Source organism: Macaca thibetana, chromosome 6 (assembly GCF_024542745.1).
Source record: "Macaca thibetana thibetana isolate TM-01 chromosome 6, ASM2454274v1, whole genome shotgun sequence".
NCBI lineage: Eukaryota > Metazoa > Chordata > Mammalia > Primates > Cercopithecidae > Macaca > Macaca thibetana.
The window spans coordinates 156,599,747-156,625,713 of NC_065583.1; the positions used below are offsets into that span (position 1 = coordinate 156,599,747).

General features: G+C 34.9%; 1 protein-coding gene across 10 annotated transcripts in view; it reads left to right on the forward strand.

The window, feature by feature from the left end:
* Nucleotides 1-25,967, forward strand: part of CDH18 (cadherin 18) — a 1,131,397-nt gene that overhangs the window by 608,884 nt on the left and 496,546 nt on the right. For 5 of the 10 annotated variants that reach the window (XM_050795521.1, XM_050795518.1, XM_050795525.1 and 2 more), the window contains exon 3: nt 16,195-16,311. The exons of 1 other annotated variant lie outside the window; for it this stretch is intronic. The gene's annotated coding sequence lies outside the window, so the exon portion shown is untranslated. Of the gene's footprint in view, nt 1-6,334; nt 6,354-9,032; nt 9,276-16,194; nt 16,312-25,967 lie in introns of those variants that run through there. 4 more of the 10 variants (XM_050795523.1, XM_050795522.1, XM_050795517.1 and 1 more) reach the window with 4 other exon arrangements.

Below are 25,967 nucleotides of genomic sequence, written 5' to 3' on the forward strand. Positions count from 1 at the left end.
TCTGATGCATACATCTCTGGAGAGATACTTGCTTTTTAAAACATTTTATTTTGTTTTAAAAGTTTTTCCATTCATCAATTTCTATTTTAGACCTCCTTATTATTTAAAACCTACCTCAAATTCTACCTCTCCCAACAATGCTTTATCAACTCACTGAAAGTAATTATTTTTTAATATAAAAGGGACATTATCCTTACATAACTTACGGAATCTATGGTATTGCACAGCATTTTAGTAACTTCTTTCTAGTTTCTTAGCTTCTTTATGTCCCTCTACAAAACCTAGATCCATTCTATGTTAACTGATATTCTGTTTGTATTTTCTGAATAAATCTAGTCATGTGTACATATATTCATATGTGTATATGTTTATGTTTACAGAGTCCCATATTTTGGTAATGGGTAAGAAAGAACAATAGAAATTTCAGAACTTTCTAGCATATCCCCGACTGACCATTAAGACAATTTAAATCCATTATATTTCCCAGTTAGCAATAACATGATAGATAAATGGATGTGAACAGAAATTATGAAAGGAAGACAAGAAAATGATCAATAAACATTCTGGTAAACACATGAACAGAAATTGAAACAATGAGATATTAATTTTCAACTATTGAATAAGCACATAGAAGAAAATGGTATTGCTAGAAGGTAGTGAGGAACTATTTAACCTTTTACACTTCACTAATGGTGTTGGGAAGCAGTAAAGTAATCATGAGTTTCGATAAATGTTCAGATATTTTACCTAGTAGTTAGAATTTCAGTAATCTTTTCAAGTGCCATAGTCAGAGACCCAGGAAAGATTTATAAACTGCGATGTTCATTAAATCATTGTTTATATCAAAAACTTGGGAAGGACATTAATGTTCAGTAATAGAGAAAATCCAAAACATGTACACTTTAGAACATAATGCTGATAATTTATTGAAAATATTGTGTAAGAACTTCTAGTGACAGAATAATCTGATATATTAAATGTTAAGAGGCTCAATATACGCATCATTTTTCAAAGTCTCTCATAAGATGTTCCTAAGGAAAACAGTAATTTTGGGTTACTATATATTACTATACTTTAGGGGATGGGCACAAATGCACATTAGTCAATTGAATATAGTTCTGAAAAGATCAATGATTTGGTCAACCTTAAGTTCGGATTCATTGAATATTAATAAAATAACCCTTTTTTTGTAAACAAAAGTCATTAAAATGATTTTGAACATTTGCCTCTTTACTGGTACTATAAATATTGTGCCCTGAGTGCAATATAATATTTCTTTGGTGGTTAAGAATCTTAAAATGCTTCAGGATCTTCTAAATGTCAATTTTTGTTACATAGAGCCAAAAAGTTAAATGCAGATATGGGAGGTTGAACTGAGTGAGTACTATCCCCAGGATATTCAATGGAAGCTATAGTTTTCTTTTAATGAAAAGCTTCCAGGTAAGATTTTGTTTATTTGTGACTTGCCTCTTTCTGCTATAAAGGAAAAGGAAGCACAGAGAGCAAATATGATTTATGATAGTAGTACACATTTACTGAGCGCTTACAACTGGGATTTAGATAGCCATTATCCAAAGTCTTTGTTATGCCAAAGACTATACTAGACCTTTTGGCACATTTAAAGTTTTATTATTTTTTTTAAGCTTGCAACAGCTCTATCAGATAAGGGTAGTATCCTAGTCTAAAAGTGAGGTAGTACGTTCAGAGAGTAAAACAATCTGGTTCAACAACTCTATATTTAATATGAGTGGTCAATTTATGGCTTGACTCTATGTCTTCCAATGCCAATCTTGAGTTATGTATATTATACCTAGCTGCATTAAGACATTTTTTGTACCAGATACACATTTGTAGCTTGCATTCAATTAATAAACAGATATGTAAATATATAATGATAAAAAAGCAAGTTTACATAAATTCTACTATATGCCTGATAGTTTTCTATGCATATTTAATTCTCCTAGGAAGCCTAGAAATAGGTGTGGTGGTTTATTATATGTTTCAATGTGAATGGGCTAAGTGGTGCTTAGATAGCTGGTAAAACAGTACTCAAAGTGTGTCCAAGGGTGTTTCTGGAAGAGCTTAGCCATTTACCATGGTAGACCACCCTCGTCAATGTGGGTGTGCTTCATCCAATCCGTTGAGTGCCTGAGTAGAATAAAAAGGAAGAGGAAAGGACAAATTTGTTTCTGCTTGAGCTGGAATATCTTTTCCTGTCCTTGAGCATTGGTGCTCAAGCCTTCGGGTTTGAACTGGAAATACACCAGCTTTCCTAGGCCTCCAGCTTGCAGGCGCAGATCATGGGACATCTTAGACTCCATAATTGCATTAGCTCTTTGTCTATATATCTTTTTCTACATCTCTCTCTCTCTCTCTCTCTCTCTATCTATATATATATATATATGTAGTCTCTTTCTCTATATATGTACACACATACAGACACACATGTACATCTCTGTGTATATATATACTGGAAGAGGTTAGTATTAGACGTGGTAGACTGAGAAAAGGAAAAAATGTTATTGCTAGAAAGTAGCAAGGAACTAGTTAATCTTTTACTCATCACTAGTGGTGTTGGGAAGCAATAAAGTAATCATGAGTTTTGACAACAATTCATATATTTTACTTAGTAGTTTCAATTTCAGTAGCCTTTTCAAGTGTGATAGTCAGAGACCTAGGAAAAATTTATAAACGGAGATGTTCATTAAAACATTGTTTATATCAAAAACTTGGGATGACATAAATATTCAATGATAGAGAAAGTTATTTACCACATTACTTATCAGTCAGGGTTCTCCAGAGAAATAGAACGTAGGGAATAGAGAGGTGTGTGTGTGTGTGTGTGTGTGTATATATATGCATGCATGTATGCATATATGTGCATATATGTGTGCATGTATATATGTGCACATGTGTATGTGTGCATGCATATATGTGCACATGTGTATATGTGCATGCATGTATGTGCATGTGTATTGCGTATGCATGTATGTGCATAAGTGCATGTGTGCATGTGTGCATATATATGTGCATATGTGTGAGTATGCATGCATGTGCATATGTGCATGTGTGCATGCATGTATGTGTATACACATATGTATGCATGTATGTGTATACACATATGTATGCATGTATGTGTATACACATATGTATACATATATGCGTATGTGTGTATATATGTGCACACATACACACACATATAGATATACACCCTACCAGATTGCATTCATTCAGTTGACAAAGCTGATACCATCTCTAACTCCTCCATTTCCTCACCATTTGAACTATACCCATTCCTTGCTTTTTCTGTAGCCTACCTCTACTTTATTCCTCTTTCAAGATTCAGAACAAAGAATACAGCTCAAAGAACACCTCCTCTCAGAAAGCATTTTCTCCAACAGGTTAAACTAGGCTCTAATATTTTAGGCTGAAAAATACTTTTAATAGTCTGCCGATATGCCATTTTAGCGACTTGTGTTATAGTTAGAGGAAGCGTGGCATAATAATTAAGGGCACAGTATCTGGAACTAAACAAACATGAAAAATTACATAAATATATGTGCCTAATATCTTCATCAGTAAAATGGCCATGACATTACCTATTGTATCTGTCAGGGTTCTCCAGGGACACAGAACTAAGAGGCTTGATAGAGAGGTATAGCTATATATCTAATATCTATATATCTATATCTATATGTGTGTATATCCATATGCATGTATATGTGTGTGTACACATAAAAGATATATAGAGGTATATCTATATATCTAATATTTATATTTCTATATCGATGTGTGTATATATCTATATGTGTGTGCTACAGAAAAAGCAAGGAATTAGTATCGTTCAAATGGTGAGGAAAACAGAGGAGTTAGAGATGGTATCAGCTTTGTCAACTGAATGAATGCAATCTGGTGAGGCTAACAAAAATATACATTAATTAAAACCAACAGAATTAGCTATAATCTTAAAATACAATATTACAAGTAAGTTCTCAATATTTTTGGAATTCATCTTTAATAGTGTAGAGATAGTAATAGCACCACATTCATTGTGGTGCTTTGGTATTATTAAGGATGTCTAAATTTATATTTACACTTTTGATAACTGTCACATACTTGATTTGTACTGAAATTATTGTCAGTAGAAATATCTAAATCATATTCACAGGTTTTGGTTCTAAGTCTGTCCCCACACTACCATATATTTAATACATTCATACTTTGGGATCCAGCTATGGAATTTCTACTTCATTATATTTGAGATGTCACTCAAGTTTTTCAAGAATACTGGCTCTGCTAAGGGACAATTTCTTCATGAACGACTTTGGTGTTCATGGTATTGATAAAAGCCAGTTTCAGGCCAGGTTTGGAGTTGGAGCTCTACAGCTATCTACTGGAAACCTTCCTTGAGTAAGGTTTGACATTTTCAAACATGCTTAGGTAGTTGCTTACTACAACAACACCCCAAAATTGTAGCAACACCCAAAAATTGTACTTAAAATTCTCCATGTAGGCTATAATGAAATCATGAGGGCTACGATGATGATGATGATGTAGAGAAAACAATATAATATAATATACATTTTTTCTATTTCCAGTCTTGCATGTCTGGAATAGAAAGAAATGGCATTTTTCTAGAATGACTTATTTGTGAATGTAATGCAAACTCAGGCGGTCCCACTGTTTTCTCCTATAGTGGTCTGCTCATCTCCTTAATAAGTCATCTTATACCTTTTCCACTTTCCACATTTAGTTCAATAATTTCTAATTTATAGAATTCATATTCATTTAAGTTTTGAAAGTTAGGAAAATATTTGCTTAACTCTAGTCTTTCGGCACTAATTTATTCTCATCAAATCCCCAGTTTACCAACAATTAAATTTTGTTTTGTTTTGTTTTGTTTTTCTTAAAGTCTGGCATGTGCTTTATATTTTCTGTTTTAATACTTAAAGCTAGAATTCATAATCTATTATATTTTCACTTATTTTGGAACTCAGTGTCCTCATTTCATCATTTGCAGTACAACAATTATCTGTTTTACAGAAATAAAATATATATGTAATAGAAATTGAGGAGTTTTACCATTTGCTTTGTCAATTATTCATACTACTACATGGGAGCCAAAAAAGCTCATTGGTTCTTTGATATTATATATGCCTTGAAGAAAAATCTAAAAAGTGAACACATGGATCTAATTATTATTATGAATAAGGAATATGCTACTTTTTAGTATTAATTGCACATATGGTTATCTGTGAAACCTTCTTGATAGATGTCTTTCATTTTTCTGGGTTAATATTTTACTAGTAGTCTGCAATTCTTTTTTTTTTTTTTTTTTTTTTTTTTTTGAGATGGAGTCTCTCTGTTGCCCAGGCTGGAGTGCAGTGGCACAATCTCAGCTCACTGCAACCTCCACCTCCTGGGTTCACGCCATTCTCCTGCCTCAGCCTCCTGAGTAGCTGGGACTACAGGTGCCCGCCACCATGCCCGGCTAATTTTTTTTTTTTTAATTTTTAGTAGAGACAGGGTTTCACTGTGTTAGCCAGGATGGTCTCTATATCTCCTGACCTCATGATCCGCCTGCCTCGGCCTCCCCAAGTGCTGGGATTATAGGCGTGACACCGCGCCCGGCCTTCTTTTCAATTGTTAAACTGAAATGAGATGACAGAATGAGTAAAGGTTAACTTCATTAGGTCATCTTTCATACTATAGAGATCACCTTTTTATCAACTTGTTTTCTCTTTTGTTCTTTTAACAAAAATGTACAAACTGTAGTTCTTGCTAACCAAACACATAAAATAAATAGTTGTAGAGAAATTTCCTGTTCCTTTATAATTTACTAGGTCTTTTTCTTTATATAAAAATCAGATCACGTATTTTGATATTCTTGTAAACAAAAATGGTAACTACATAGAGGAGATAGATACATTAGTTAGTTATAAGATGATCATTTCACATGGTGTATGTATAGCAAAATATCAAGTTGTATACCTTAAATATATAATAATGTTTGTGCCAATGATATCTCAATAAAACTGTTAATGAGCCAATGCACCATGTTTGTGCAGTTGACTGTTCTAAAAACTGAATTATAACAAGAGGTATCTCTAAATTTCCTTTACATTGCTCCCTTATTCAGGTTTGGAAACATCACATAGCTTGCTAAATTTCCAGGGTAAAATTGAGCATGAGATGACATCTAAAGAGACAATTTTCTGAGTCCCTCTCTCAGAAAACGATCACAATTTAGCATGACAATTTTATCTTTCCAGGTTCTATGGTTTGACCAGCATCAATCGTGTGTTGGATGTTTCTCTGTCACCAGCTAAAATGATTCTAATAACTCTCCCAAGGTAATCAAAGTGGGAATTCAGTATCAGAAATGTCCATGCTTTCACTTTCAGAGATTAGTTCTGTAATAAATTCTGGTGACTGATGCATTGTCCACTTTTTTGAAGTAATCTTTGACATAAAGAGAAAACAAACACCTGCCCACCACCTGACTTTCCCTAACCAGCAAGTTCCACATTGGTTCACTTGTCATTGTCGTCTCCTCCTCCTCCTCCTCCTCCTCCTCCTCCTCCGCCTCCTCCTCCTCCTCCTCCTCCATTTTAAGGTGAAAATACAAGAGATGCACTAAGTGGCTGATGGGTCTACTTTTCAATGGCTAGGGAAAGTTGGCACAGTTTCAGAATGTCAAACTCCAGAAGTCATTTAAACCCAGGGTGTATGCATCATTGGGATTGTGGAGAATCTAGAGCCCTTATTCCAAGAGTGTGGTTTCATAGATACAAATCCTTCCTGGATGAATGAATTCTTTTTTCTAGAAATGGATTGTCCTGGTTGGCAGTGTTGACAATTCTCTCTGCATGTCGTTGCACTCAGGAGCAAGTTCCTGTTGACTTCCATTATGACTGTCCACTGGATGCACTTATTACAGTCTTATCTAGGGAAAACCACCAAGGAAGACCAGCAAAAGCAGGTTTTGTTTTCAAGTATGTCCCTAGGATGCTCATTGCTTGTGTCTCAGCCACTGCTTCAGTAGCAAGCTGACAAACAAACGTTTTATTTCATTCAACTAGAGGCCATCAAATAAACAGAATTAGGGTTTTCTAGAGAATGTTGTTACATGAACTTTAACAATTAAACTACAGGACTTCTTACAGACTTAAAGATTCTTTTTCTATCCCTTTTATTTTTCATAGCTATTTCTTTGGGCAGTCAGGGCTTCATCAACATAGAAAGATTAGAAATGTATTCTCTCATCTCTTTCAATAAACTGAAATAAATTAAGAATTTGTGTCTGGACACTACACAAGGAGAATCCCCCATTTAAAACAGTAGCTGCATAAGAAAGAATATATAATGCACAATATAATACTGGCATATTGATGCTGCTGTTTCCGTTCCATTTTTTTCTAAAAGTTTAAATTTTGGAAATTTCCAAATTCTAATTGACTTCTAATGTCTTCCTTAAGAGCAACAGAACACTGAAATGTTCAATTCCTTCCCAATTAGAAATAACCCAGTTCTTGTTCTACCTCATTGCTCCTGTTAGTTTGTTTAATCTTTTCGAAAGCTGAATAAAATTAAATCCTTCCACATTTCACATCACTCAAGCAAAATAGTCAAATATGACTTTAGCCGATTCAAACATTCACTCTCAGACCCTTTAAACTTCCAAGAAATACAACTTACCTTATCTTTTCAACCTCTTTGATCTTTCTCAGGGAAGAAGAAAAGAGGGGGTAATTAATTAGAAGTTGTATAACCTTACCAAAAGTTTATCATAAGTTTGAACAAGTACACAGATGTTTAAATATTCACAGAGACCTGCTAAAGTGAGGATTGCCTTCCAGGTTTTGGAGTAGTTTCCTGAGGCCCCGAGAAGGGTAAAAGCTTAAACAGGTTCAGGTGTAAAGATACGTCCCACTCGTGATTTGAATCCATGTATTCTGGCCTTTAGAGCTTGTGCACCCTATAACTCTACCTCTCTTAAGCTTAAGTCTTTGTTCCTTTAAACCTCTGAACCTGGGCATTTGTAGTTTTATCAACCAAGCAGAAAAAGTAATATCGTTCTCTTAGTGTTTGCAATGACGGGGGTCTTGTACAATTCTCAGTATATTTGCCAAGGGACCCTTAGAATAGCCATTCAATTTACATAAACTCCTACACTTGTTTACTTTAAATAAGGATGCTTGATGTTCTTAATGGGTGAATGTGGGTGACTTCGTGCAGGGAGAAAGTACTAAAGTTGTTTCAGCTGTCCAAATCAGTTTTGAATGCAGCCCATCAGACCTCAAATCCCTGTTATCAAAAGCTATGTACATTGCAAATCGATTTAATTTATTCTGGAGTAATAAGAGGTGAGAAGTTTGTGTGTGTGTGTGTTAGGTTTCCTGGCACAAGCAAAGGGAGTTGGAAAAGGATCGCAGCTCCTATTCGTCCTCACAAATATAAATGCTGACCTCCAAGGGGAAGCTCTGTCTGATATAAACCCTCCATACCTTGAGTACTTTGGGTGAAGGCGTTAAAGGACATCACTCAAGCGAAATCTCATGGCTACCACCGGACTATGGATCACTGATGAATGAGCCAGCAGTTGAATGTTTAGCAGGCTGTGACGACTTTGCACGGGAATATGAAAATTTATTACCAGCTTGCCACATCAGCGCCTGCCCTGCCTGATTTCCTGGTTCCCTCCCGGTGGCTACTCCCACTCCATCTGACAGGCAAACCCCTCTCGCTCCCCAGTTTCCCCTCCCCCGCAGAGAATTGATGGTCTAAACTGTCACGGAGTCCTGGCCGTCATTTTTCAAGATATCTGGTACTTAAGATGATGCCTTTGGATCAGGGATTTTACTTAGGAGTAGTAGTATGAGCTGAATTGTTTTCCACATGACCTTGCTGAGGGGGTTAAAGGGTGTCCGTTTTGCGTGCTGTGGAATTTGTGCGGCCCCAAAAGTGTGCACGATGGGGGGTTGGGGGGAGAAGGAGGCAGAAGGGAAAGGAGCCGCGGAGAGGAGAGCCAGGGAGAAGAGGAAGGAGGAGAGACCTGGAGAGCGCAGCATCAGGCAGACAGGCGCCGCCAGCCAATCAGAGGCGCGCTCGGGAGCTGCAGAGACCCAGCCTCGGAGCCCAGGGCTCGAGGTGCGCGGAGCCTGAGTCTGGGCTTTCCGAGGACCGCGAGCAGCTGTGCCCAGAGCTCTGGGAAAGTCCCCTCTTTGCTTCTTTAAATTAAGTTCCTTTCCACCAGTTAGGGCAAGTCAGCCAAGGTAAGGCTTCAATAAATGACACTTTACTGTCTAGTGACATGAATATTTTTGTGTACAGCGGGGCTGCTTTACCCAGTTCTGAGTCAAAACAATATTGGGTGAAATCTTCCTCTCCTACGGGTTTCACAGGATCGAGGGCTGAGGGGAAAGTTGTAGCTAATGCCGGCTGCCTTGTCGCTGGTATACATTTGGATTTTCTTATGCAGGAATGCTGCCATAGAGCCTATCGAATGCGAGTCTCAGAATCCAGCTGCGTGTCTGTTTATGTTTATCTGTGGCTGTGCTGTTGTCTTCCCTGAAGAAGTTGGAAGGATACTCTCTGCAAGGCACATTGCAATAGTGATGGCACGAGTATAAGCTGTCATTTATGTGTATCTGTAAAAGTGAAGGGACGCATGGTCAGAATAGAAACAGGGGCACTGAAATTGAATTTTTGATAGTGTTTTTTTTTTTTTTTTTTTTTTTTTTTTAAATTATTGCCTTTCCAGTATCCTCTAAAATTACGTGATTTCTGAGCACCGAAACTGCAGCAGGACAAGCCTCATTTATATTCTTTCATTCTTTTTTTTTTTTTTTTTTTTCTTCCCACGAATCCCAGCCTTAAATGCTTATTAAAGCTTAAGATGAAACTTTTGCTTCTTTTAAAGGGCACTTATAAATGATGCATGAAAAGAAATTAGGTAGGCTTCTGTGATCAGCAACACACTTTATTTATGTTTGTTAACTCCCATTCATTTCCCTTTCTTAACTTCTTGTTTGAGTATGGAAATAACTATTATTTTGTCTTGATTTTTATGTCTTCAAAACAAGGTAAAATTATGCCTTTTGCGTGTGTGTGTGTGTGTGTGTGTGTGTTGTGTACAGATGTGGCTCTAGGCAAATCTTTCATATGTAACAGGTGAAAAAAGAGAATTTTATTAGCTAGGGCTATTAAAATGTTTTTATTTCAATGTCTCATTGCATTTAATGTTGTAGTCAAGAATAAATGTTCCTTGCTTTTTCCCTGTTGGAAGTCAAGAAAAATAAAATAAAAATCTTAGCTAAAAGTATTATGGTTTTCGGTTTGCTCAGGTGATGGCATCACTGCTTTGAGCCGAGAGACAGATCAGAGGAAGATTTTGTTATGCAGCCAAAAAAACTAACTACAGGCTCTAACTGTGTTTTCAAACCTTTATTTTTCACTCTGGGATCACCCACGGATTTTTCAAAGCAGGGGGCTTTGCTCCTGCAATAATTGTTCTTTTATTTTAGTGTATTTGTCTTACCAGAGTAAATGCTTAATTCTAAATCAAGAGTTTGAGGTCCAGCCTAGATCTTACATATACCTTGTTGGGATGTGGGAGGAAGAAGGTAGGATGTGCTACTCGTAGATAATTAGTTCCATTGTGTAACACTCTGGTGCTATCACCAATTATGATTGCAGTTGTCCTCAAGCCTCCTGTTATTTATTTAATTCTGGATATCTTAATAATAAATTAACCTGGGATAGGTCAACCGATATACTTCCTCCATAAGACATTCACTTAGTGCACCTTGGTGGGTATTTTATGAACCATACTTCTGATGCTTTTTCTCGGAGAAAGCTAACTTAAGAAACCAAACAAACAAACAAAAAGGAACTGATACCAATGGTCAAGATTGATTGCCTATCTGAAAACAATGGGAGGTAGAAAATGAGCATTGGCTGTTATACATGCAACAGAAATGCCCAGCTGAAGATAACCCAATAGCAAAGGAGAATATAATAGTGGAAGGACAGTGAGTGGCAGGAAACTCTAGCTGTAACTGTATCCAGTGCAGACTGATTATAATTAGCTATAGCAGTCACAAGCATGAACAATAGCAACCAGTGCTAGAATGAAGTCCATACATTGTGCAATTTGGAAATTATGATTCCTCTCCATGACTGATTTCAAATGGATATAGTGGACTTGTGAGAATACATGAGTCATTTATTCCAACTTTATACATTATTTAGATGAAAGCTGCTATAAATATGAAGTACTTTAGTCTCATTGGCTGATATAAATAGCATTATTAGGCTTTGCATTGATTTTTGCAGTCTAATGAATACAAACCACACGTGTGCAAGTTTTGGGACCCCCCCAACAGTACTTTATTTAACTTATTGGACAGGAGTATACCTTAAGTATCTGCAACCTGACTTAACTGTCTTTCGGACTCTAAACATGCATGGAACACTTCAACAGAGCTAGGATAAAATATATTGAACTTATTGACCAGGAAAAACTTACTTCTTTTGAATTCATATATCTGATACAGTGAAGTCTGGTGAAGAATGAGAGAGATTGAGACATTAAAGACAGAGCACATATATGGTGTTCTTTTTCTTTTCTTTTCTTTCTTTCTTTTTTTTTTAAAAATAAGTAGAGAACTTTAAGCCCTAGTGTGCTTAATTGTATGCCTTCATTATACTTTTCCATTATACATATCTGTAGTACGACGTTCTAGATTAGGCCTTCTTAACCTTGGTGCTGTTGATATTGTGAGCTCTATCATTCTCCTGGGGGACTTTTCTGTGTATTGTAGGCTCCTTAGTGGCATACCTATTCTCTACCCACTAGATCACAGTAGTAGCACCTCCAACTTGTGTCAATAAAAAAATCTCTCTGTACATTGTTCAACACTGTTAACTATCCCCTGGGGAGAGTGCAAAATTGCATTGAGAACCACTGCTTAGAGCAATTTTGAGCAGTAGTTCTCAATGCAATTTTGAGAACCACTCAGTGGGAACCACTGCTTTAAGCCAAATCAAAGGATGTATCTAGAAAAAGGTTCATGCGTATGCTGTTTGAGTAGGCAACTGCGCAGTCCAGTTTGGGGGCTCTACAGATAAATCCCCTCCTTTCACTTTGATATTGAATGTGTTTCAACTGGTAGGTGTTTTCCTAGATCCCTAACACAGTACTGTGAAAGATCTTGCCAGTAAACTGAGGGACGAGGGTTATATTATCATATGCTAACATTTTTGGGACAAGAGGAAATTAAAACTGAGAGATAATATAAATGTTGAGGTTAAAGACAAATTTCACTTTAATTTTTTTCAGATGATCTTTTAATATAAATAATAAATAAAAGATACTGATTCTTCTCTATAATTGCTTCTATTATATTTTGGGAGTTTGTGTATGCGTGGGTTGTAGGGAGGGAGCATTCACTCTAGTTATTCTATGTGCTTGGAGTAGTTTCTAGTGTTTAAAGCCTCCAGAAGTAAAATGAAAACAGTTTGATTTAAAAGGTACAGTTCTAGACAGGTGCTCATGTGTAGCACAATGGAAAAGAACTGAGCTTAATGATTTGAAGACATGGCAGAGGGTGGATACTGACATGGATTGACGCGTTGTGCATGTCTGATCTGTAGTCCATTTTCTTTATCCCTAAAAGGTGATGATAATAGGTGTAAAAACCCAATATACAAAGTTTTATACTGGCTTACAATTTGTAAAGGTCTACACTAATGTTGGCAAATTATCATAGATTCAATGTCTTTGATGATTTGTCTGATTAAAATTGATTAAGCATGCTAAGTCTTTCAGTTATTCTAATGTGGTTAAAAATCATCTACAAGAAAGGTTAGTGTTCTCTGTTATATTATTTTCATGGATGAAAGTGAACATCTAAATTTCTAATATTTTGAGATCTTAAATTTGAAATATGTAATTTAAGATTATGAATACACCTCAACTTTTATTTCCATCCTTCCTCATATTATCCACATTTACAATTTGTTGTAAAAATGTAGACATATAAAATATAGAATGTGACTTGAGATTTATTCTTAAACAGTAACCGTTATTAATGCTTGGTGTATATTTTAAAAATAATTTTTCAATGAATAGATTAATATGGATATATATGTGTACAACTAAAATTACATATATTTTTAGAAAGATATAGTGATATAGAGAGGCATACAGTCACATAAACACGTGCACAAATATATATTTAAATAAAATAAATACAATTTCATAATATTATATGTAACTAATTTTGTAGGATGTTTGTCTTCCATGTGAATAGTAGAGAGGATACATGACTTTTTTATGAGTCCAATATGCCGTTAGGCATATGTCTGATGCTTAGTTCAATGCTAAAGACATCCATTTGTTAACAGGTCACTCATTAGGTTAAGGTACTTTGAATTGGTGGGTGTCCCTGCCATATTTATTATTATGCATTTTGATTATTGCATATGATTGCATAAATATATTATCTATTTAAATAATCCCTTATTACAATCTTTTTAAATGACAAAGAAAAGACCAGCACAAGTTAAATAAGTAAGAACCTCTATCAGTACTGGTAGTATTTTGACTTCTGAGTGTGGTACATGTTCCAGGAAGTTATTTCTGGGAAAATTAACAGATAGAGAGGAAATGTAGGAGCAGGTCTAAGACGAGCATTTGCCCTAGTGCACCCTGACATGCTCGGATGTTGCTTCTGTGGATACTAGAAAGTTCTGATACACAAATTTCTACATCGTTGAGCCACATAAATTTAGAAATTTCTTGGTAGGTCTGAGAACAAAATGAACAAAGTTTGATTCCTAAAAATATTGAGTGAAATATTTGCTTTAATCAACGTCCTTTAATGCCAGGACTATGTCTAATTCAAGCTTTTACTCTAAGCACATAGAATATGATAGATGAATTGTTGGTAAAATAAATTGAAGATACGCAGATGCCTCCACTGAAAAGGAATTCAACTATCATTTCTATTTCATTTTATGTTTAGATAATCATAAAGATTCTCAAATAGGTATTTATTGCCATTATTTTGAGGCCTTTAGGATTAATACAGATGACTTATGTATGACTTATATGTAACTATGCACAATTAGATATTACCAATAATGTCATGTGATCCAATTATTTTCAGTCCACCTGATATTAAAAGTATTTTAAATAAAAATATCTAGGTTAGATCCACAGTTACCAATGTGATATAAATGAGGTTGGATGCCATTGTAATCCATCAAATTATATATATACTTTTATTTTTTATTTTTTGAGACAGAATCTCAATCTGTCTCCCAGGCTGGAGTGCAGGGTCACGATCTTGGCTAACTGCAGGCTGCATCTCCCAGGTTCAAGCGATTCTCCTGCCTCAGCTTCCCGAGTAGCTGGGACTACAGGTGCGTGCCACCATGCCTGGCTAGTTTTTTGTATTATTAGTAGAGACGGGGTTTCTCCGTGTTAGCCAGGATGGTCTTGATCTCCTGACCTCGTGATCCGCATGCCTTGGCCTTCCAAAGTGCTGGGATTACAGGTGTGAGCCACAGCGCCTGGCCTCAAATTATAATATTTTAAAGAATTTCTGAAACCAATGTTGACACAGTTATGATCAAACTTTTACTTATACTTACTCCTGCGTGGTGGAAGTGAAAATCAATATATCGATTTTAAAAAGCAATTTGCAACTCACTGTGAGAGATAGGATAGGGTAGACTCCCTTATACACAACTTGTGAGAATAAATTAGGAAATAATTTAAAATATCACAAAAATGAAGAAACTCCTTAATAAGGTAAAATTAATTTAATAATTTGAATAAAGCAATGATAAATGTATGGCAATTAAATATAAATTATTAAGCTTAATACTAAATTGTATGTATGCTATAATTTTTTTTAAATTTCAGAGAAATTGTGAGAGAGAAATATGACTTTTTCAGATTTTTCTGTGTTGTTTATATTTCTTTTTTAATGTCTCATTAGTAATTTTTACTAATGTGATGTAATTTGAATGAGCCATGATAGTGTACATGAAAATATATTTTCGTTATAGTTAATTTTGCTGTTATGGAGTACCCACTTTTTGAGTCATTTGTTCTATTTAGCTGAGCAATAGATGGGAAAGCATTGTATGATTGAGGTTATAAAATAAACCAGTTCCCAAAGACCAATCAGTAGAGTTCCTATTTTGGTAACTAAAATTCTACTTGCAGAAATTTTTTTAAGGCAAAAATAAAATCCAATTACATATTAAATTATATTTTACCTGTTCTATAGTAAATTAAAATTTTGTATTCATTCATTCATGAAGGTTGCAATCTATTTGAAAAGAAAGCTGGTAAACCAGGGCATAATTAATATTTTATAGTATTTGTAGAAAATTTTTAAAGGGAAAAAATGAAAAAGCGATGCAGAAAAAAGATTGTCAAGAGATAGATGGTGGTTTGATATTTTATCTACTTGGCCAGGAAGCCCTTTCTAAGAAGAATACTTTGAATAAAGCCCAGGAGGAAGTGTGTATATGAACCATGTTGATATCTCAAGAACAATATTCCAGGGAGTATGAAAAGCAAGTGCAAGAGTCCTAGGGAAGGGACACCCCTGGCTATATGACACACAACAAGAACAGCAGAGCTCAGTGAAGTAATTGAAATGGAGTGTTATGATCTGAATGTGTCCCTCAAAATCCATGTCTTGGAAAGTTAACCTCCAATGCCACAGCATTGGGAAGTGGCATCTTTTCAAAGGTGCTTAGGTCATGAGGATGTGAATTACAGCCCTTATTAAGAGAGCTTTTGGGAGTGGGTTCACTTGCTCTTGCCACAACATGAAGACCCAGCAAGAAAGCCCCCACCAGATGCCAGTTCCTTCAGTCCTGGACTTCTTAGCCTCCATAACTGAACTGTGAGGAAATAAATGCCTGCTCTTTGTAAATTATTCCTTCTGTGGTGTTTTGTTATAGCAGCAGAAAATGGACTAACAAATAGAATATAGGAGGTGATAATGTTAAGAAATAATAGAAACCAGATCATGTGTAGATCCTGGATTTGTGTAAGAACTTTGGATTTTTCCTACAAGATTATGGGTGGTATTTGATCATTCTGAGCAGAGAGGTGACATTATCTGATCGATATTTCAACAAGAAACTCTTGCCACTGTGTTGCAGATAGACTGAAGAGGAGCAAGAACAGAAACAGGGCCAGTTACAGATCCATCCCAAGAATTCCGAGGAGAGATGATGCTGTCTGCAGCAGAGTGACAGCAGTGGAGATTGAGAGAAAAGGTTTGATTCTGCATTTATCATGAACATAAAGTTGGCAGGATGTGTTACTATTTAAGATATAAGTCTGATGGGATAAAGTGATGGGAAAGGGTACACTGTGATATTTGCATCCTAAACAATAAGAAGGATGCAACTGATATTCCCTAAGAAACAAAATACTTGAGGAGAATCAAGTTGGACAGGAGAAGGAGAGAGGCAGTAGAAACAAAGACCTGAGTTTTGCACATTTATAGACTGAGACGTCCAAGTGGGGATAAAATGGAGTCAGTGGAATACGCAACTGTGGAGTTGCAGGGAGAGCTTTGTGGTGCAGGAATAAAATAAAAATCCGTATGCAATATTAGATTGCACTTAAAGTGAAGATACTGAATATGAGAGAAAATGTTAAGAACATAAGGGACCGGAAGTGGAGCAACAAACACCTGTAGGTTGAAAAGACGGGGGGACACTAGCAACTAAGGAGTAGCTGTAGTGGGAGGAGGATGCTCTGGTGAGTGACTGTCTTGAAGCTTGGGAAGATGGATTTCAAGGAAGACTCTGTCTTAAAATACATTTAAATTATGGAAATGGAAACTCACAAATACATATGAACACATATTCAACATATATTTAGTGTAATTTTTATTTTAGGTATAAAGAGTAGATTTCCTTAATTAAAAAATATTCATCTTAAAAATTTTTACAGTTGCTTACTTTTTCCGATGTATGTATTTATGGAAATCATTCTGTATTCAAGGTGATTCCATTTGTTTGTGTCATCTATGATTCCTTTCAGCAGTGTTTTGTAGTTTTCCTTGTAGAGGTCTTTCACCTCCTTGGTTAAGTATATTCCTCAGTTTTGTTTTGTTTTGTTTTGTTTTGGTTTTTGCTATTGTAAAAGGGGTTGAGTTCCTGATTTGATTCTCTGCTTGGTCGCAGTTGGTGTGTAGAAGAACTACTGATTTGTGCACATTAATATTGTATCTGGAACTTTGCTGAATTGTTTTATCAATTCTAGGAGGTTTCTGGAGTAGTCTTTAGGGTTTTCTAGGTAAACAATCATATCATCAGCAAACAGTGACAGTTTGACTTCTTCTTTACCAATTTCAATGTACTCTATTTCTTTCTCTTGTCTGATTGCTCTAGCTAGGACTTACAGTATTATGTTGAAGCAGAGTGGTGGGAGTGGGCATCCTTGTCTTGTTCCAGTTCTCAGAGGGAATGCTTTCAACTTTTCCCCATTCGTATTATGTCAGCTGTGGGTTTGTCATAGATGGCTTTTATTACATCAGTGTGAGTCTGCTATTAGAAACAAATGGAACATTCTTGATGCCGTAAAAACAAATTTTGCCCGAAATTACTGGTGTAATCATCTATGTATTTTATTAGTCAATATATTTTATCTTCTATTATATTTATTAAGTTTACCTAAATTGGATGTTATAATTATTGCTTTTTCAGATCTGACTACTTTGCAGCATAAAACATATCTCTTTTAGTACTAATTCTTTTAAAATGTTCTTTGCTGACAACCCCAATTTACCCTACAAATGATTATAGTAAAAGAAGAATAGACAAGATATGAAGTTTCCCCAGCCAATATATCAATTGAAAGACCGTATGTTTTTACTTTGCCATTTCCTAGTGATTTATGCCCAGACTTTTAAGTGCAAGGTAAATCATTAGGAACCAAGATATAAATCTATAGTTTCAGCAGAAGGTCTGAGGTGATTATTAAGTTGTGAAACTGATATTTTAGCAAATATACAAAATTATTGTATCGCAAGATTATTTCAGTATTGTTCATATGAATTAAAGTACTCCTTCATACGACTATCCCAAGACACATACATATACACATTCTGTCTCTCTCTCTCTCTCTCTCTCTCTCTCCCCCCCCCCATCTCTCTCCATCCCCACCAATAATCACTTTACGGCTTTATAATCACACTGTTTATTAAACTTAAGAGACAATAATCAGCTTGATTGGCTAGTTCTTTATCAACCAAGCTTCACTCAGAATATTTATATTCTAAGATAAATTAAGTGATGTAGCTTCTGAAACTCACTCTATGAGCGAAGTTACAGCAATACTTCAAACATATTAATGTAGAAGTGCTGCATGTGACTACCTTGAATGCTAGCATGGTAGGCGGAATAATGGTGCCCAAGATGTTCACATAATAATTGCTGTAACTTGTGATTATATTACATGGCAGTGGAGGGTTATGGTTGCAGATAGAATTAAGGTCGTTTATCAGAGAACCTAAATTAGGGAAATGATCCTGGATAAACTTGGTGGGTCCAATGTAATCCCAAGGGTCTTTAAAAGTGAAAGAGGGAGAAAGAGAGTTGGACACAGCGATCCCATCTGGGAAGGACTCAGTCTGATTTTGCTGGTTTGGAGTATGAAGGAAGAGGGCCAAGTGCTTTGGTCAGCATCCAGAAACTGGAAAAGACAAAGGAAATGGATTTTCCCCTAGTGCCTCTAGAACGGAATACAGCCACGCTAACACTTTGATTTTAGCTCAGTTGAGACTTATGTCAGACTTCTTACCAACAGAGCTGCAAGATAATAACTTGTTGTTTTTTTAAACCACTAAATTTGTGGTGCTTTTTGGCAGCAGCAATGGAAAACTAATAAAACTAGCATATTGAGGTTTATGAAGTTCCTGCATATATATAAACAGCATATCATGTGAATTTTCCAAGGAGAGACATATAGAATGTTATTTAATCTGTAATAATTATACTGTCAATCTGGAATTGTTATATTACTCAAAAGTAAATTGATGAAACAGTCATATGAAACCTAAAGGTTAGCTTCCTGAAGGATGTTAAGTTTTCTCAAAAAGAAGGTAAATTTTATTCCTAATGAAAGAAAATAATTCATCCTACCTAATGAATACATTCTTGTCTACAGTAATGATATATTATTACTGTTTATGTGAGTTTATTGAACTTCCAATTCCTGTGTCCAAATGTAATTAAAATAGTATTGAATTATTTTGTACAGTCTTAGGTAAATTATTCAGTTATTCATCTATACAAACAATAAACAAAGTAATATATAGAATATGTTGCAAAATAAACATATTACCCTCTCCTTTTTACTTTTGTAGTGCAGGAAATAGTTACTCAACTTTTCACAGTGTCATTAAAAAAAGTGAATTTAATCGTAATAGAATATTTTATAGCTCAATTAAAAAATGTAACCTGGTATAATTAACAAAGATTGGCTTAGAATGAGAATATAGAAGTCTGTGTGTGTTTACTGATCAAACTAATTTTTAACTAAGTGACTAGGATGCTGCTTAACCTTTTCAAAACTGCTAAATAGGGAAAAACTTATCCTCCCAGCTTGAATGGTATTATCTCGTGTTTAAATCATAACACCTATGAAAATATTAAGAGAAAAATGTCAAACAAATTTCAAGGGTATAAAAAAATAAAGGAATGGGTTAAGGCAAATTATCTAATTAAATCTGGCTGGTATCAATTTTATTTCTTTATTTAAAATGTCTCATGGATATTGTTTGCTTATATCTGGTTATAAAAGCCCTCTTTAGCAGAGGATTCTAAAAGCAGTCATATGAATTGCCTGCCTGCCCATGAAACAATCCTAGACATGATGGAGTGTGCATATGGACTGACATATACCAGTCTTCTTTAATCTGTCTGATTGGTGATCTTGGAAATACTGACGCAAATTGTCCATCTGAGTTTCCGTATTCTTTATCAGAGTGCCTCATTCAAATAATTGAATTCTAGGTAATAAAAAACGTGCAAATGAGCCAAAGCTTTGGGGAATAACTTCAGCTAAGTGCAAAGCCTGTGAAAGCACCAGTTTGCCGAGATTACGTCAGCATCTGATCTGCTTCCAAAGAACCTGGCTGGGTACTCAGAAGCAGAACCAACTCCCAATTATGTGTTCATTTCTGACACACAAGGAAGTGCCATTTTATTTTTCTCTTACTTGTTTCACTTTTCTGAATTATTGTTTTTGTTCTTTTAATTTCTTAAGTGACAGGTGTTTATTGTCACAAGTCAAATTATATTTTATTTCCCTTTCTTCAATCCCCACTGAGCTGAAATGTCTACAAACTGTATATCCACAAATTAATACCTTGTTTATCCATTTACACCTTTTTCCATAAACCTGAAAAAAACATATATATGTAAACATGCAGACATTAATTTTATTCAGCTTTTTAAAAATCAAGTGTTATTTAACCCATACTATTCTACTTAATCCTTACTTAATATTAGATCTTTAAAATCTCTACAAAACAGTGTATCAATCTGATGCGTTCTTGTCTTTATTTTTGCCTCATAACTCATTTTCATCACTGTTTCTTTCTTTATATCCTGTCACGTTGCCATAAGTTAGTCTTATCCTTTGAAATTTGTAGGTATTCTTTTGTTTTCCTATTTTCAACTCTATATCATTATATTTCTAACAGTCTTATTCCTTTCCTCTGTCACTCTGGATTCTACCAATCTTTCTAATCCTCCCAATCCCCTCCAGTCCTCATTAATCCTCTTTTTTCAAAGACCATCTACCTTATACTACTAAAGAATATGCCTGAGTAATAGAGTCATCTGATCTTCTGAAACCCCTTAGTAAGACTAAGTCCAAATTCTTTCCCTGAAATACTGCAGCTGACAATCTTCAATTGGCGATTCTTCGAGACCGTTGAAAGGTTATAACTATTAGTTGACTACTGTGTCCACTCTATACTGAAACAACAGATGTGTGTGTATGTGCGTGTGTGTGTGTGTGTAGATAAAATGTATTCTTCCCCTCAATCTCTTTTTTTTCTGTAATTATGTAGATTGCCAGAATCGGTGAGCTTTTTGCATTGTCTTTGATATTAAAGACCTTTTTTTTTTTTTTTTTTTTTTTTTTCCTGGATCTTTTTAATGAATTATGTAAAGTAAAATTTAAATTAGTTTTTTTTCAGAGTTTTTAAACAGAATTTATGGAAGTTTAATTAAGAATTCTTTAATTTGAGCCATTTAACACTCACTCAGGTAATAAAAGGGAAAAGAAGTATGACACAATAAGAATCAATAGAATATGAACTTCACTGGGTCGAAATTTGCTAAGTATGAATCACCGTTTCAGATGAGGTGCTCTCGCCAACTTCAGACGCAGTTCTTATGTGACTGTGACTCTAGAAATATGTAACCGTTAGGAATAGCTTGTTTCTCTGGGAAAGCATCTCACTCCATTTTCAGTCCGGTGCTAAAGAGGATTTAATGTGTATGCAAAAAGGTATTTTTAACACTTAAATTTGGTATTAGCATCCTGGATGTGCTGACTCTTCCAAGTGTAAAATTGTGCTTTCAGAAAGAAGTAAACTAGGACACTTTGTCAGCATCCTAGAAATGATACCCATTCTTTTACTAAAAGGAATGCCAAACATTTAAAATGAAAAAGTAATGCATTAACTAAATGGAAAAGCCAGATTGTTCTAATCGATAAACTCTACAATAATAGTTTGTCCTTAGCTAATATGTGTTTATATCTCTAATTTATTACCAACTGCAAAAAAAGTATTATTTGTAAAAATTTTATTACCTAAGAGACATAAAATATTTAAAATAACAGTTGCTTCAGATCAAATTGTGTTTGTTATTGAACTTTCTGCTCTAAATGCTCAACCTAGACCTTGCCTTTCATTGAAAATACATTCACTCAGATATTTTTATAGTACACAATCCTCCTACAGACCTCATCATTTACTTTTCTTCATACTTATTTTTCATCTAGAACCACTCAATTTTTCCCAACATATTGAATTTTATTTAAAAATCACTACATAAGAAAATTAGTTTTATGACATATAAAAGTGTATTATTTTGGCAAAATGAATGTCAATGTACAAAAACATAAAAATTTAACAGAATTTTTATTAAGTACAATGTGGAGACATGGTATGCTGAAAAAATCATAGAAATTATTTAAGAAAAATGTATACTTTGAACTCAGATTTTATATCTCATTGATTTAGTTAATGTTATATTTATATAATGTATCATTTATAATTTGCTTGTGCATGCATAGTCAACCAGATTAACTGCCAGTATTTTCTGGAACCTCAACATGTAGTAATCATTTTTTTATATGACATATCCTTCTTGGCCTACTGCACTGGAGTGTAGGTAGATATCATTAACTTCATTTTGTAGAAGAGTAAATTTAAGTCATAGAAATTCCTAGATGGCTCTACGGGATACACTTACTTAAAAGTAGCCAGGTCAGAATGGAGCATGCCCAGCTTTCCTCTTCTATCCATAATGCCTCTTCACCGACCAGCACCCACACTCACTGCACCCTGGATCCCAGCTGATGGGCTCACGTCACATTTCAGAAAAGAATTTTCTAAATCGATGGGATAGTGACAAGCTCACTTCTACCAATCTATATGAACTAGTACCAGTATTCCAATCTCTTGCCTCTATTCAAATTATAGTGAAGGACAACACATGCTGTATCTGCACCCCTTTCTCAGGATTCTGCCCCCATACCCTCCCTGACTTCTCTCTTTAATTGGCTACATCATCAAAGTATCACTCTCTAATCATCCTTCCCGTAAGTGTGCTCTGGAAACTTCCATCTTTTTTTTTTTTTTTTTTTGGAGACAAGATCTTATTCTGTTGCCCAGGCTGGAGTGCAACCTCTGCCTCCTGGATTCAAGTGATTCCCCTGCCTCAGCCTCCCTAGTAGCTGGGATTACAGCTGTACATGACCATGCCTTGCTGGTATTTGTATTTTAGTAGAGACAGGGTTTCACCACGTTGGCCAGGGTAGTCTCAAACTCCTGAACTCAAGTGATCTGCCCACCTCGACCTCCCAAATTGGTGGAAACTTCCATCTTTAAAACACATCTGGGGTCAACACCACCTATTTACTCTGCTCAGATTTAACATGTTTCTGACATCTGAGTAAATGATCCCATTTGTACCAGCTGAAAACTGACAGAGATCCTTTACACCTTTGTCACTCTTATCCCTCCTATCACTGTCAGGTCCTATATGTTCTAACCCTAAAATATTTTTAAAATATGTTCACTACGTGTATCTCTGCTACCACCTTACCGGTTCAAATCCTGATCTCTTCTATAATGATTTCTTTCATTTGACTTGCATCAGCAAATACCCTTCTCAAATCATGCATATATTCATATGACAATCAGCAAATACTTCCTATAAGTATAAATCAGTAGATGTTGTTCCTCTCTTTCAAAACTCTTCCAAGGATCCCAATATGAAAAACAAGAGATTGAATTCTTGCCATCACCTCAAAAACTTCTTATGTTCTCATCTAGCCTCCCTCTCCAACTTGATCACTATCTATGCTCATTAAGTGACAGTTTTATCCCCTCCTTAAATATGCTAAGCAGTTGAACTTGCTTATTCCTTTAGTCTGAATGTCCTTCTCTCATATTTTTTACCGCAACCTTCTTGTCCTTCATGCTCTTCTCATCCTATTAAAAACAAAACCCTTTTCCCTAAAGTAGTTCTGTATCACACTAGCCAATTTTTCGTGTTCTTCAATACTGTTTATTAGCTTATTCCTTTCCTTTTTTCTCACCTCCAAGTAAAAAGTAAACCTTCCTTAACCCAGGATATTGAGCATTCACTTACGTTTGGATTTCCAGGGTTTAAGATATTTCCTGCCACACAGCCCATACTATATCTCAGAAAATAAATTTGAAGTACATCACACATAGATAATAGGGCTCAAGTGAATACCATACACAGGTAACCAGCACTCATATAAAATGGAATATCACCTGCATTCCTGAAGCCTACCTTTTGCACTTTTACAGTCCTGTTCTCTTCCCCAGATATAACCTCTTTATCCTCACTTCTAACAGTATACGTGGCATTTACCTGTGTATTTAAAATAAACCAAATTATACAGTATTTTTCCATTGAAAAATATTTCCACAGTATTTTTCTATTGGCTTTTTAACATTACTTTTGTAAAAAGCATCCATTATGTGGAATGAATCAGGTGTTTAAGCATTTTCATTCCTGTAGATCATTCCATTGTATAAATATACTATAAGTTATTTGTTCTACTACTGAAAGGCTTTTGTGCCATTTCTATTATTAACTATTAACTGTAATATTAGTAATTAATATTATTGACTATTATTTGAAATAATAATAGAAATGGCACAAAAGCCCTTCAGTAGTAGAATGGATAATTTCTGGTTTATTTACTATTGTATTTAATATTTACTACTATTCTATTTACTATTTCTATTAAAAACTTTTACAAATAATATAACTATGAACATTCTTGTATTTGGCTTTTGGAGAAAATATGTGTGCCTTTTTACTGGGTATATATTGTAAGTAGAATTGTTACATTATAAGGTATGTGTATATTCAGCTTTAATAGATAAAGACAAATCATATTCCAAAATGGTTCTACTAATTTATGCTCCTACATCATTATGAGATATATTCTTGTTATTGTCTGTCTTGTTCATTTTAGTCATTCTGGCAGGTATGTAGTGGTATCTCATTGTATTATACCCCAAACTGTATTTTTAATCTTCAAAACTGCAGTAAAATTTGAAAGAATACTGTAGTGAACATTCATACTCTTAAAATGGAGTCATCAGTTGTTTTAATTTGCCACTTTTGCTTTATTGATCATGCACCACCTTAGTTTTTCTAACTGTTTGAAAACAACTTTTACCCTTTGGATGCAGACTTTCAATGATAGAAAATTGAAAAGCTTTCTGAATTTATAGACTTAGTAATTTTGACATTTAGTGAACATTTTCTTGATTTACTTTAATAGTTTTGCAAGTAGAATGGTAAGATGCAATATAAATACAATATACTAAGTATATTTGTTTCAAGATGCTAAGGAAACAAATTTTGCTTTGCAACTTGTGAGAATAATATATAAATGAGAAAAACAAAGGCTGTGCTAAAAATAAACAAGCTCATTCATTTTGTTCATCATATTTAAAACATGAATCAGGCTTGAAATGCCATTTACAGATAATGCCACCACCAAAGGAAGAATATCGCATTTTCTTTGTATCATCCTTGTTTACTTAGTACAAATATAGTTATTAACTGCCAAATAATGGTAGTTTAGACCTCAGAAAGCACATCTGTATTTTTAAAACTTGAATAGGTTTCCCTTTATATGTAGTTCTTACTGGTATAATGGAGACTCTGATGGTGAAGCTAAATTGTTGCACCATTTGGCAGATCACCTCAATTCACATTTCTTTCTCTCTCTCTCTCTCTTTTTTTTAATTTTTTTTAACGTTTAATTTCAGAGGTTCAAGTTCAGGTTTGTTACATAGGTAAACTTGTGTCATGGAGATTTGTTGTACCAATTATTTCATCACCCAGGTGTTAAGCCTAGTACCCATAATTGTTATTCTTGATCGTGTCTCCCTCCTCCCACCCTCCACCTTCTGAAGGGCCCCAGTGTGTGTTGTTCTCCTCTGTGTCCATATTTTCTCATCATTTAGCTCCCACTGATAAGTGAGAACATGTGGTATTTGGCTTTCATTAGTATATTTCACGGTATGTTTTATAGTATGTTTCATAGTATGTTTTTATGACCAATAACCTCCACTGATGTATCAAGTTTCACAAATGATCTTTCTGTTGCCTTTCTTTCATTCTTT